This window comes from Zingiber officinale, chromosome 6A (genome assembly GCF_018446385.1).
Source record: "Zingiber officinale cultivar Zhangliang chromosome 6A, Zo_v1.1, whole genome shotgun sequence".
NCBI classification, from domain to species: Eukaryota; Viridiplantae; Streptophyta; class Magnoliopsida; order Zingiberales; family Zingiberaceae; genus Zingiber; species Zingiber officinale.
The window spans coordinates 39,002,845-39,015,718 of record NC_055997.1 but is presented as its reverse complement, the minus strand read 5'-3'; positions in this window follow the sequence as shown (position 1 = coordinate 39,015,718).

The following is a 12,874-nucleotide window of genomic DNA, read 5'->3' as shown; positions in this document are numbered from 1 at the left end:
AATTTTATAAATAATACTTTTCTCAATTAAAAAAATTATTCCTAAATATTAAAATATCATTTAATTTAAAAAAGAAAAAAAATAAAGATAATAAAAATTTTAAAATAGTTGAGGTAGTATCTGGTAAAAAATAATTATCTAAATTTAATAACATGAATGATTTATTTTAAATTTTTAAAATATTATAGAGAAATTGATATCCATACTTTTATATATGGTTAAAAAATCCATTTTAAATTTTTTTATGAGTTTTTAAATGAATTGTTATGAGGAAACCTCTTCACGAAATTAGGAACAAAAGACAAGTTTATGAAAACATCTCCCCTACTCATTTTGTATCTCAATGATACTAAACCATTTAATAGGAGTGATATTACCTTTTTACTCCCTGAAAATAAAATATCAAAATGGCATAATTATAAGCAGTGGTATCACCTCAATGGGTTCCAAGTAGTTGAGCCTCTTAAGCAAGAAAATATTACTATCTTAACATAATTTTGATATGATCAATTAAATCAGATTAGGTTCTGTTGGTATTTAACCCTTGTATTTAAGTGTGCAAGAACTTAGGAGCATAGGAAGTCGAGCGAAAGATATAGCTAGCGAGAAGGACGGTATGAGAGAGAGCTGACGTGCTCGATGTATCCGAGGGACAAGGTGCAGATGCCTGGAACCCTTCCAAACGCCCCGACTAGGGCTATAAATACAACCCTGGTCCCAGTGGTTCAAAACAACACTTGTAAACGCTTCTAGTTTGTTCTACTACTTGTTTGTGAGCCATCAACGTTGTAAGAGGTTTCTCCACCTGAAGAAAATTATTTACTGAGCTTTCAACTTCCTTGGGTTAACAACATTCCCGGTTGTAACTAACCCCTTCATGCCTCTACTCTTAGTTTACTTCTTAAACTTATTTTATGCAAGTGTTAGTTTAATAAAGCTATAAAATTCGAGGAAGGTTCATTTTTCTTTGTAGGGTTATTCACTCCCTCTAGCTAGCCTCTAAGGGATCTACATGTGGTATCAGAGCGGTTCGCTTTAGGAGGACTAGCCGCTGAACGAAGCACACGAGATGACCGGACCAAGCATCTATCTACAGAAGTTCGAGGGAGAATTCACAAGCTGGAAGAAAAAGATGGAGGTATTTTTTAAAACAGATTTTGAATTATTAATCATTATGAAATATGATTTTGTAGCATCGAAAGACAAAGAAGAATATCAGTGGATGAAGGAGTAAGTCGACTTCGTGGCAAACGACAAAGCAGAGTTTCATTTGCTTCGTGTTTTACCACCTCAAGAAGTCAACCGTATTGGATCCTACGAGCCAGCCATGAAGCTTTGGGAGAAATTCCTAGAACTACACGAAGGGACCTTGGAGGCAAAACTAGCGAGATGGGACATGCTCTGGAACCAGATCAGCATCCTCTGGTTAGAAGAAGGCGAAACCGTTGCACAACTCTACTCAAGAATCAAGGAGCTCATCACCGGGCTCACGATTCTCGGAGAAAAGGTAACCAACCGAGATTCGCTAAGGTACACACTTAACGCATTTCCTAGGACTCCAGAATAGTCGACCTTAGTAGATGCGTATTTCATCTCTAAGGATTTAGAGGTAATCACTTTAGAAGAACTTTTTTCAACTTTTGAAATTCATTAGTCAAGATGTACAGGACTAAGGAAGGAATCAAGGTAAAATATTGCCTTAAAAGCTAAAATGGATGAACCAAAGTTTGAGACATCACTTAACGATGATGAAATGACGTTAATGGTAAGGAGATTTAAAAAAATTATTTAAATCCAATAAGTTTAATCAAGTGTAGGGAAGAAAAGAAAAAAAAAAGATAAAATGTTACCACTGTAATGAAGAAGGGCGCGTAAAAGATAACTGCCCAAAACTAAAAAACAAGGACAAAAATAAGGGCACAAGCACGGACAAGAGACCAACTCAGAAAATGCACAAGAACCTAAAAGCAACATGGGATGAAATTATTGGTGCGATTAGCACTAACAGTCTAACTTAGGTTTTGATTAATGATAAAGTAGGTTAAGTTAGTTTTGTTGTGATCTAACACTTTGACTGAGTGTGTAGGAGAAATCTAGCTACGTTGAAGGGTCGATCGGATAGCTGGTGCGAAACCCAGCTAGGTCGACGGGCTGATCAGATAGCTGGTACGAAGTCCAGATAGGTCGACAGGTTGACCAGATATCTGGCACGATGCCCAAAAAGGTCGACGGGCCGATCGGATAGCTAGCACGAAGTCCAGCTAGGTCAACGGGCCGACCGGATAGTTGGCAGGAAGTCCAGATAGGTCGACAGGCTGACCGGATGTCTGGCAAACGGTAAGTGAAGGTAAGCCACTGGAGGGGAGTAACTGTGAGGACGCGTCCCAGTTGAGGGATAGTAGGTGTCGGTCTAATTTAGGTCCATTTGAGGTCTCTAACTTGAGACCTTGACTAGTTCCTGGTCTTGGGAGGGCAGGAATTAATTACTCTATTTATTTGTGTTAACACTTGTCTCGCAGGGTATTTTTGGAAGGAACTAGAGTGCTAAACACATTTATGCGCAGCGGAAACCATCTAGTTCCTCCAGGAGATCCATGCGAAGAGAATAAAAATATACTAAGATTTGAACAACAACATGATAATATAACTTTGATGCGTGCTCACGGACTCTAGACAGCTTGGATCTCAGCACGATCACACGTTCGCACCTCTACGGTATCCACACGAACAAGTTGTTGGTTGCTACTTGGAAAACCTAGAGGTTCCACTGTACAAAAATTTTGTACAAAGGTCTGAACCTTTTCCTAGCTACCATGTGTTCTTTTAAATTAAATTTTGGATCGCCTGCGGAACTTAACACGTTTGATCCAAAACTTAATCTATTCGTTCTTTTAGATTTTGACTTGGGTCTCCTGCGGAACTTAACACGTTCGACCCAAATCACCTTAAGTTATTAATTCCATTAAATATTAATTTCCATAATTGGTTCCCAGTACTGACGTGGCGAGGCATATGGCTTTCTTGGATATGGGAGCAACCACCACCGACTAGACAAAACCTTTTATAGAAATCTAATATTTAATTTCCTAAAATAACTTTAGGTTAACCAAAAAGAACAATCAAATCACAAGGGGAAAAAAAACAAAAGAACACAACTTCGAAAAACATATTCGAAATACTAGAACGTAAGCCTCTTGTATTTGGTATTATTTCCAAAAATAACTAGTATGATGCAGAAAGAAAAATACTAGTTATACCTTTTAGAAAAACCTCTTGATCTTCTACCGTATTCCTCTTCTAATCTCGGACGTTGTGTGGGCAACGATCTTCCGAGATGAGAAACCACCAAAGCACCTTCTCCTTTCTTCAAATTTCGGCCAAGCACAAAGCTTCCAAAAGATGAAGATCTTTTCCATCAACCAAGCTCCAAGGGATGTAGGCTTTCTCTCCTTCTTCCTCAACCTAGATCCGGCCACCAATTAAAACTCCATATGCATGAAGAGGTTCAGCCACAAAGAGAAGAAGAAGAGAAGAAGGAAGGGCCGACCACACCATTAAGGAAAAGAGAAAGAAAAATAGAATAGAGTCGTTCGCATTGAAGCCTCCTCTATCCCCTCTTTTATAATCCTTGGTCTTGGCAAATAAGGAAAATTTAATAAAAACTTCCTTAATTCTTTTTCCATTGAAAAGGAAAATTTATTTAATTAAAAATAATTTTCTTTCTCAATTTTATTTGGCCGGCCATATAAAAGCTACAAACAAGGAGAGTTTTAATTAATTAAAACTTCCTAATTTATCTCCAGAAATTTATAAAAAATTTCTCCAATAATTTTTATCCCTTCATGATTGGTTTATAAAAAGGAAATTTAATAAATTAAAATCTTACTTTTAAACATGTGGATAAAAAGAAATTTATCTCTAAAAATTAAAATCTCTTTTAATCTACAAATAAGGAAAGATATCAAATCTTTTCTTAATCTTTTGTAGAAACTTATAAAAGAGAATATTTAATTTTAAACTCTCTTTTAAATCATGAACATGATTAAAAAGGAAAGTTTTCTTAAAATTTAAAATCCTCCTTTAATCAACAATAAGGAAAGATTTCAAATTTTAAACTCTCTTTTAAACATGTAGATGATTTACAAATAAGGAAAGTTTTTACCAAAAATTAAAACCATCCTTTTAAACTACAAATAAGGAAAGAGATTAATCTCTTCTCTTAATCTTTTGTAGAAAGCTATAAAAGGAAATTTTTAATTTTTTAAACTCTCTTTTAAAATCATGATATCCACATAAGAAATAATTTTAATAAAATCCTTTTTAATATTCTAGTGGCCGGCCACCTAAGCTTGGGACCCAAGCTTTGGCCGGCCACCTACATGACTCATCCACTTGATCTTGGCCGGCCCTAGCTTGGGTTCCAAGCTAGCTTGGCCGGCCCCATTGGATGGGTAAGAAGGTGGGTATGCGGTGGGTATAAATCTCTATATACTAGAGGCTACGATAGGGACCGAGAGGAGGAATTAGTTTTGGTCTCTCGATGAAATTAAGCATCCCGTGTTCGCCCCGAACACACAACTTAATTTCATCAATAATAATTCATTCCACTAAAGAACTATTATTGAACTACCGCATCAATCCCAAATTACATTTTGGGCTCCTTCTTATTATGAGTGTGTTAGTCTCCCTGTGTTTAAGATAACAAATGTCCACTAATTAAATAAGTTACTGACAACTCACTTAATTAATATCTAACTCCAAGAGTAGTACCACTCAACTTCATTGTCATGTCGGACTAAGTCCACCTGCAGGGTTTAACATGACAATCCTTATGAGCTCCTCTTGGGGACATTCTCAACCTAGATTACTAGGACACAGTTTCCTTCTATAATCAACAATACACACTATAAGTGATATCATTTCCCAACTTATCGGGCTTATTGATTTATCGAACTAAATCTCACCCATTGATAAATTAAAGAAATAAATATCAAATATATGTGCTTGTTATTATATTAGGATTAAGAGCACACACTTCCATAATAACTGAGGTCTTTGTTCCTTCATAAAGTCAGTATAAAATGAACGACCTCAAATGGTCCTACTCAATACACTCTAAGTGTACTAGTATAATTATATAGTTAAGATAAATTAATACCTAATTACACTACGACCTTCCAATGGTTTGTTCCTTTCCATCTTGGTCGTGAGCTACTGTTTATAATTTATAAGGCACTGATAACATGATCTTCTGTGTGTGACACCACACATCATGTTATCTAGAATATAAATTAATTGAACAACTACATTTATCACAAATGTAGACATTTGACCAATGTGATTCTTATTTCTAGATAAATGTTTATACCAAAACCTAGGATTTTAGTATACACTCTAACACAAGTATCTCCGTTTGTCTCACAAACTCACAAAAATGGAGAATAAAATTACCTGAGGTTGTGCTAGCAACCAAGCAAGGTAATTTCGACCTAGAGGAGTAGAGAAGAGGAAGGAGAATGAAGAAGTAATCAAAAATGAGAGAAAAATTGCTTAAGTATTTTCATCCAATGAAAACACTTAATGAGCATTAATTTAATCAATGAGCTTTAATGAGCATCCACTCTCCATTAAAGACCACACTTGAAACTCCTTATTTTTGAATTCAATTTCAAAAATTGAATGACTCATTGAATTTTGAAAATTCAATGAATTAATCTCCATTAATCCCCACTTGAGTCTAACTCAAGTTTAATTCCCTTAAGTCTAACTCAAGTCTAATCCACTTGAGTCTAACTCAAGTCTAATTTAATCGAGTCTTACTCAATTAGTCTCATGCAATTTCAAATTCAATGAATCACTATTTCATTAATTTGAATTGACTCCTTGAGTCTAGTTTGAATTGGACTTAATCCAATAATTAGATCCAATTATGTCTAACTCAATAAGTCCAATTCGGGTTAGACTTAATCCAATGATTCATTATATGAACTCATCTCCAAATCTACTTGTCTTTTGTATGTGACCCAATAGGTTCTCGTAACATTGTCAATGTATCCAAATCAACATTTAGATACATAAGCAATGATTGACATCTAGCAAGGCATCATTGCTACCCAAGTGACAAGAAAGTCAAGATCCGACCTAACCTATCCGTGGCTATTATCTTGTATTACTTGGTCTCTCTATCCTTGATATCTAGATTGATCAATGAGGCATAGACCATGTCATCTTCTTATCAACCTTTGTGTTTCTTGATCTCTAAGTAGATATACTCAATCAAATAAGCTTAATATCTCATATTGACTAAGTTGAGCATGACCATGCTTTCTTGTGTCCTACTAATCAAGGGACCCACATATATCACTTCCGTCATATGGAAGGGATAGATCACATCTACATCACTCACATCCCTCCGCATAATTCATTGTATACCAGTGATCGACTTTATTGTCCACCTTGTTACAGGTGACGTTTGCCGATACCAAAGTATACAACTCCTTATGTAGGGAACCGTAGTGACTTCAGGTCTAAGGACTATTCATACCAATAGTCACATGAGAATGTTTATGACACTCATATAACGATCCATGAAACATTCTCATGGCGGGTTATTCCGTATATATTCTCTAATATATACCTATGTATCAACCTGATATCTCATATCCATGACTTGTAAGATTAAGTCATCCGTTGATTTACATGCTAGTCTCAACGCATTAATATTGTCCTTGTATATTAATGCTTGACTAGAAATAGTTAAGAGTAGTGTTCTATATATATCTACAATATTTTACTATCAATTCAACTAATTGATATGATGTAGATAAGAACTTACTAACCCAAAGACATTATTATACTTATTCAATCGACATTGATATGAAATAAATATAATAACCAACTTTACCTTTTATTAATAATGAAATATAATACAAAATGAGCCATTTAGAATCATCTTATAATTGGTACTAGAACTAATACTAACAATTTCCCACTAGCACTAGTGCCAATCACTGAGATATCGAATACCCATTGACCTAGTGTGACCATCATGCTTTCTCTGTACCAAAGCCTTAGTCAAAGGATCCGCAATGTTAGCATCGGTCGGTACTCTACATATCTTCATATCTCCTCTATCGATTATCTCTTGAATGAGATTAAATCGTCGTAGTATATGTTTGGATCTCTTATGAGAGCGAGGTTCCTTAGCCTGTGAAATAACCCCATTGTTATCACAATAGAGGTCTATTGGATTCACTATACTAGGAACAACACCAAGCTCTGTAATGAACTTCCTGATCCAAACATCCTCCTTTGCTGCAGCTGAAGTAGCAATGTACTCGGCCTCTGTTGTAGAATCAACGACTATGTCCTTCTTTGAACTTTTCCAGCTCACAGCACCACCATTTAAGTAAAACACATACCCTGACTATGATTTGTAATCATCCTTGTCAGTTTGGAAACTAGTATCGGTGTAATCCTTTACAACAAGCTCTTCATCACCTCTAAAGATCAAGAAATAATCTTGATTCTTTCTCAAGTATTTAAGAATATTTTTGACTACTGTCCAGTGACCTTCACCTGGATCTGACTGGTATCTGCTCGTCATGCTCAACGCATACGAGACATCTGGGCGAGTACAAAGTATGACAAACATGATAGATCCTATAGTAGATGCATAAGGAATTTGATCCATGTGGTCCCTCTCTTCCATAGAAGAGGGGCATTGAGTCTTCGAAAGACTCACACCATGTGACATAGGCAGGAATCCCTTCTTGGAATTCTCCATGGCAAAATGTTTAAGCACCTTGTCAATGTGTGTACTCTGGCTTAGGCCAAGCAATCTTTTAGATCTATCTCTATGTTGGGTTTTTTCAGGCCGCGAAAATCGCTTTTCGCGTCGCGGAAACCCTGAAACCCCCAACCACGGATCCGTGCGAAGTAAAAACTTTCGAAAACAAAATTACAAGTATGAGTTTACCAACCTATAGATCTACACTAGAACTATATGTTAAGAGTTTTACCCTTGATGCGTGCCTTTCGCGAATCCCGCTCGTCCAAGGTGCCGGATCTCAAGTTGTCAAGGTAGACAACTCTCTATGCATATCCACACGAACACAATAGGTGGAGAAGCCAAACAAAGGTGTGCTAGCACCTAGAGTGTTCAGCCAAGAAAGGAGGAGAGGGAGAGAAGAAAATGGAGCAAGGAAGAAGATGAAGGAATGAATGAGAATTACTCACAAAATGAAACTTATTCATCCATTGATGTGGTCGGCCACATTAAGAGATGTAGTAACCTCCATGGAAGGCCAAGAGTCACAACTCTTGGTAACTCCCATGAGGTGGCATCCCACTTAAGCAACCATGATGATGTGGAGCATCATCATTGGCCCACTCAATGTCAACTCACCAATGAGGTGGCAAAAAGTCAAGTCAAATTTGACTCTTCATCTTTTTCTCAAGTCAAGTCAAACTTGACTTAATCTCTCTCATGGTTGATCTAATCCAACCATTTAATTCAAGCCAATTTAATATAATGAATCTAATTTATTTAATTAAATTGATTCAATGAGTCATAATCTAAATTAGACTCATTGAACACATGAATCAACTTGAGTCCAACTCAATTAGCCCAATTAGGATTACTCTTAATCCAATTTGATTCATCAAATGAATCTAATCCTCTTGGTTCATCATATGAACCTAATCTCCATCTAATTATCCTTAGTGTGTGACCCTATAGGTTCTTGTAACGTTGGCAATGCCCCTAAACCCATTTAGGAGCATAAGTAATGAGCGGTATCTAGCAACACATCATTACTACCCAAGTTACAAGAATGTTGAGATCCAACATCACCTTGTGACTACTAATTGTGACTCCTCACAATATATGACAAGTGTCCTTCTATCCAAGATATCTAGATTGATCAATGTGAGGCATAGACCATGTCATCCTCTAATCAATCTAAATCTTGAACTCCAAGTAGACTCACTAAATCAAATGAGCTCAATATCTCATATTGACTCATTTGGGCATGGCCATGCACTTCGTGGTCTCACTCTATCAAGAATATCGATGTCGCTCTCTTCATATAGGAGGGATAGATCCCATCTACATCACTCACATCCCTCTGCATAATTCGTTACGTACCCAGTAATCGCCTTTATAGTCCACCCAGTTACAGGTGGCGTTTGACAAAACCAAAGTACATAACTCCTTATGTAGGGATCCATGGTGACTTCAGGTCTAAGGACTAGTAGTCATACTAATAGCCACATGAGAAAGTATATGACACTCATATAACGATCCATGATACTTTCTCATGGCGGGTCATTCAGTATACATTCTCCAATGTATACCCATGTGTCAACTTGATATCTCTATATTCATGACTTGTGAGATCAAGTCATCGAGTTGACCTACATGCTAGTCTTATTGCATTAACATTGTCCCTGAATGTTAATACTCGACTAGGAATGATTAAAAGTAGTGTTCCCTATATCATCTCACTATCGGTTCAACTAATCGATTGATATAGGTGAGAACCTTCTACTCAAGGACGTTATTATACTTAGTTTATTTGGCACCAATACAAGTAAGTATAATAACCAAAACAAATACCTTTATTTATATATAAGAATATGATACAACAAGTCCATAATACAATCATCAAATGATTGGCTCTAGGGCTCTAACTAACACTCTATAGATCTTAAGGCCTAAAATATAGGCTACTTCACCTAAGTCTTTCATTGAAAAATAATTCCCAAACCAAGTTTTCACTGACTAAAGAGTAGGGATATCATTTCCAATGAGTAGTATGTCATCTACATACAATATGAGAAAGATGATTGTGCTCCCACTAATCTTCTTGTAGACACAAGGTTCATTTTCATTCTTAATGAAACCAAATGTTTTGATCGCATCATCGAATCGAAGATTTTAGCTTCTAGAAGCTTGCTTTAATCCATAAATGGATCTTTGCAGCTTACAAACCTTTCCAACATTCTTTGGATCTACAAAACCCTCAGGTTATGTCATGTACACATCCTCGAGTAGATTTCCGTTAAGAAATGCAGTTTTGACATCCATCTGCCATATCTCATAATCATAGTAAGTTGTAATAGCAAGTAAAATTCGAATAGACTTGAGCATCACAACTAGTGAAAAAGTTTCATCATAGTCTATACCATGAATTTGCTTGAAACATTTAGCTACCAATCTACCTTTATAGGTATGCATATGCCCATCCATATCAGTTTTCACTTTGAAGACCCACTTACACCCAATGGGTTTGATCCCTTCAGGTGGATCAACCAAAATCCATACGTGGTTAGTGTACATGGATTCCATTTCAGATCTCATGGCCTCTAGTCATTTCTCAGAATCTGGGCCATGTACAGCTTCCTGATAAGATGTAGGCTCATCGAGACCAATAAGCACTACATTACCGTGGTCAGATAAGAGAAATGAATATCTCTCAGGTTGACGACGAGTCCTATCAGATCTGCGTAGAGCATGTGCTACTTGAACAGGTAGTTGTTCCACAACTTCTTGTGGTGTAACAAAATCTTGATCCACAACATCTTGTGGTACCTATTCAATTTCCATCAAGGCGTCGGTGCTAGTTTGTGTATCTCGAATTTCTTCAAGATCGACTTCACTCCCACTAGTTTTTCTAGAAATAAATTCTCTTTCTACAAAGACACCAGTTCTGGCAACAAACATCTTGCCTTGTGTGGGATTATAGAAGTAATATCCCTTTGTTTCCTTTGGATATCCAACAAAATAGCACTTATTTAATTTGGGTTCTAGTTTATCTGAGACTTGTCATCGAATATAAGCCTCACAACCCCAAATCTTCATAAAAGATATCTTGGGACTCTTCCCTGTCTATATCGTATATGGTGTCTTTATGACGACCTTAGATGAAACTCGGATAAGTGTGAAAGTGACTGTCTCTAGAGCATGTCCCCAGAAGGAAGTAGGAAGATCTGTATAACTTATCATCGATCGTACCATATCTAATAAAGTACGATTTCTCCTTTCTGATACACCATTCCATTGTGGTGTTCCAGGTGGAGTGAGTTGAGATATGATCCCACACTCAACAAGATGGTCATGAAACTCTTGGCTAAGGTATTCCCCACCTCGATCTGATTGAAGCATCTTAATACTCTTACCAAGTTAGTTTTGTACTTCATTCTTGAATTCTTTGAACTTTTCAAAAGATTCTGACTTGTGTCTCATTAGATACACATAGTCGTATTTAATGAAATCATCAGTGAAGGTAATGAAATAATAATAGCCTCCTCTAGCTGCTATTTTGAAAGGACCACATACATCAGTATGTATGAGTCCTAACAAATCATTAGCTCTTTCGCCGTATCTACTAAATGGAGTCTTTGTCATCTTGCCTTGAAGACAAGATTCGCATGCCTCATATGATTCAAAATCAATTGAGTCCAAAAGTCCATCATTATGGAGTTGGGATATGCGACTTTCATTTATGTGACCCAAGCGACAATGTCAGAGATATGTTTGGTTCAAATCATTAGATTTGAACTGTTTGGTATTTATGTTATAGATTGGGTTTTCAAAGTCTAGAACATAGAGGTCATTCATAAGAGGTGCATTACAATAGAACATATCATTGAAATAAACAGAACAACATTTGTCCTTTATTACAAATGAAAAACCTTTTTTGTCCAAATAAGAAATAGAGATAATGTTTTTTTGTCAAAGAGGGCACATAACAACACTCTTCTAGTTCTAAAACAAGCCCAGTGGGCAAAGATAAGGAATATATTCCTACAGCGACAACAATAACTTTTGCACCATTACCTACTCGTTGGTCCACTTCACCCTTTGTCAATGCTCTACTATTTCTCAGCCCCTGTACATTAGTACAAATGTGAGATGCACATCCAGTATCTAATACGCATGAAGAAGAAATAGATAGATTGACTTTTATAACATATATACCTGAGGCAGAAGTCTCACTTTTCTTCTGTTTCAATTCCTCTAGGTACACCTTGCAATTCCTCTTCCAGTTTCTGGCCTCACCGTAGTGGAAGCAGGTTCCTTCCTTAGCAACCCCACCTTTAGGTTTCAGTGCATGAGTCCTGCCCTTGCCTTTGGCTTGGGTCTTACCCTTACCTTTAGGTTTCCACTTTCCTTTGCCTTTAGACACCATCAAAATGGTACTAGGTTGTTGCCTTCTTAAGGTTGAGTTCAGCAATTCTCAACATACTCAACATCTTAGACAGTGGTTTATCATTTTATTCATGTTGTAGTTCATGACAAATTTACTATAGCTATCAGGCAATGACTACAAGATAAGATCAGTGGCTAATTCTTGGCCTAGTGGAATCCCAATCGCTGTAGGTTTTATACATACCCAATCATTTTGAGTACATATGGTCGTACGGGACTTCTTGCATTCTGCATTGAAATAGTGCTTTAGAGATCTCAAATCTCTCATGCCTTGCTTGTCTTTGATATAGTTGTCTAAGATGTTCAACCATATCATAAGCATCCATGTTCTCATGTTGCTTCTGAAGCTCAGAGTTCATGGTGGCGAGCATAAGACATGACATATCTAATGCATCATCTTGATGCTTTTTGTAAGCATCCCTATCAGCTCTAGTGGCAATAGCAGGGGGTGCTTCAGGAATAGGTTGCTCTAAGACGTACAATTTCCGTTCTTACTTGAGGACTATTCTCAAGTTTCTATACCAGTCCAGAAAGTTAGCTCCATTGAGCTTGTCCTTATCAAGAATAGATTGCAGAGAGAGAGTGGTCGACGTATTTGACAACATGGTAATCTACAACAACATAATGCAGAACTTAGTATCATATATCCATCATTTAATT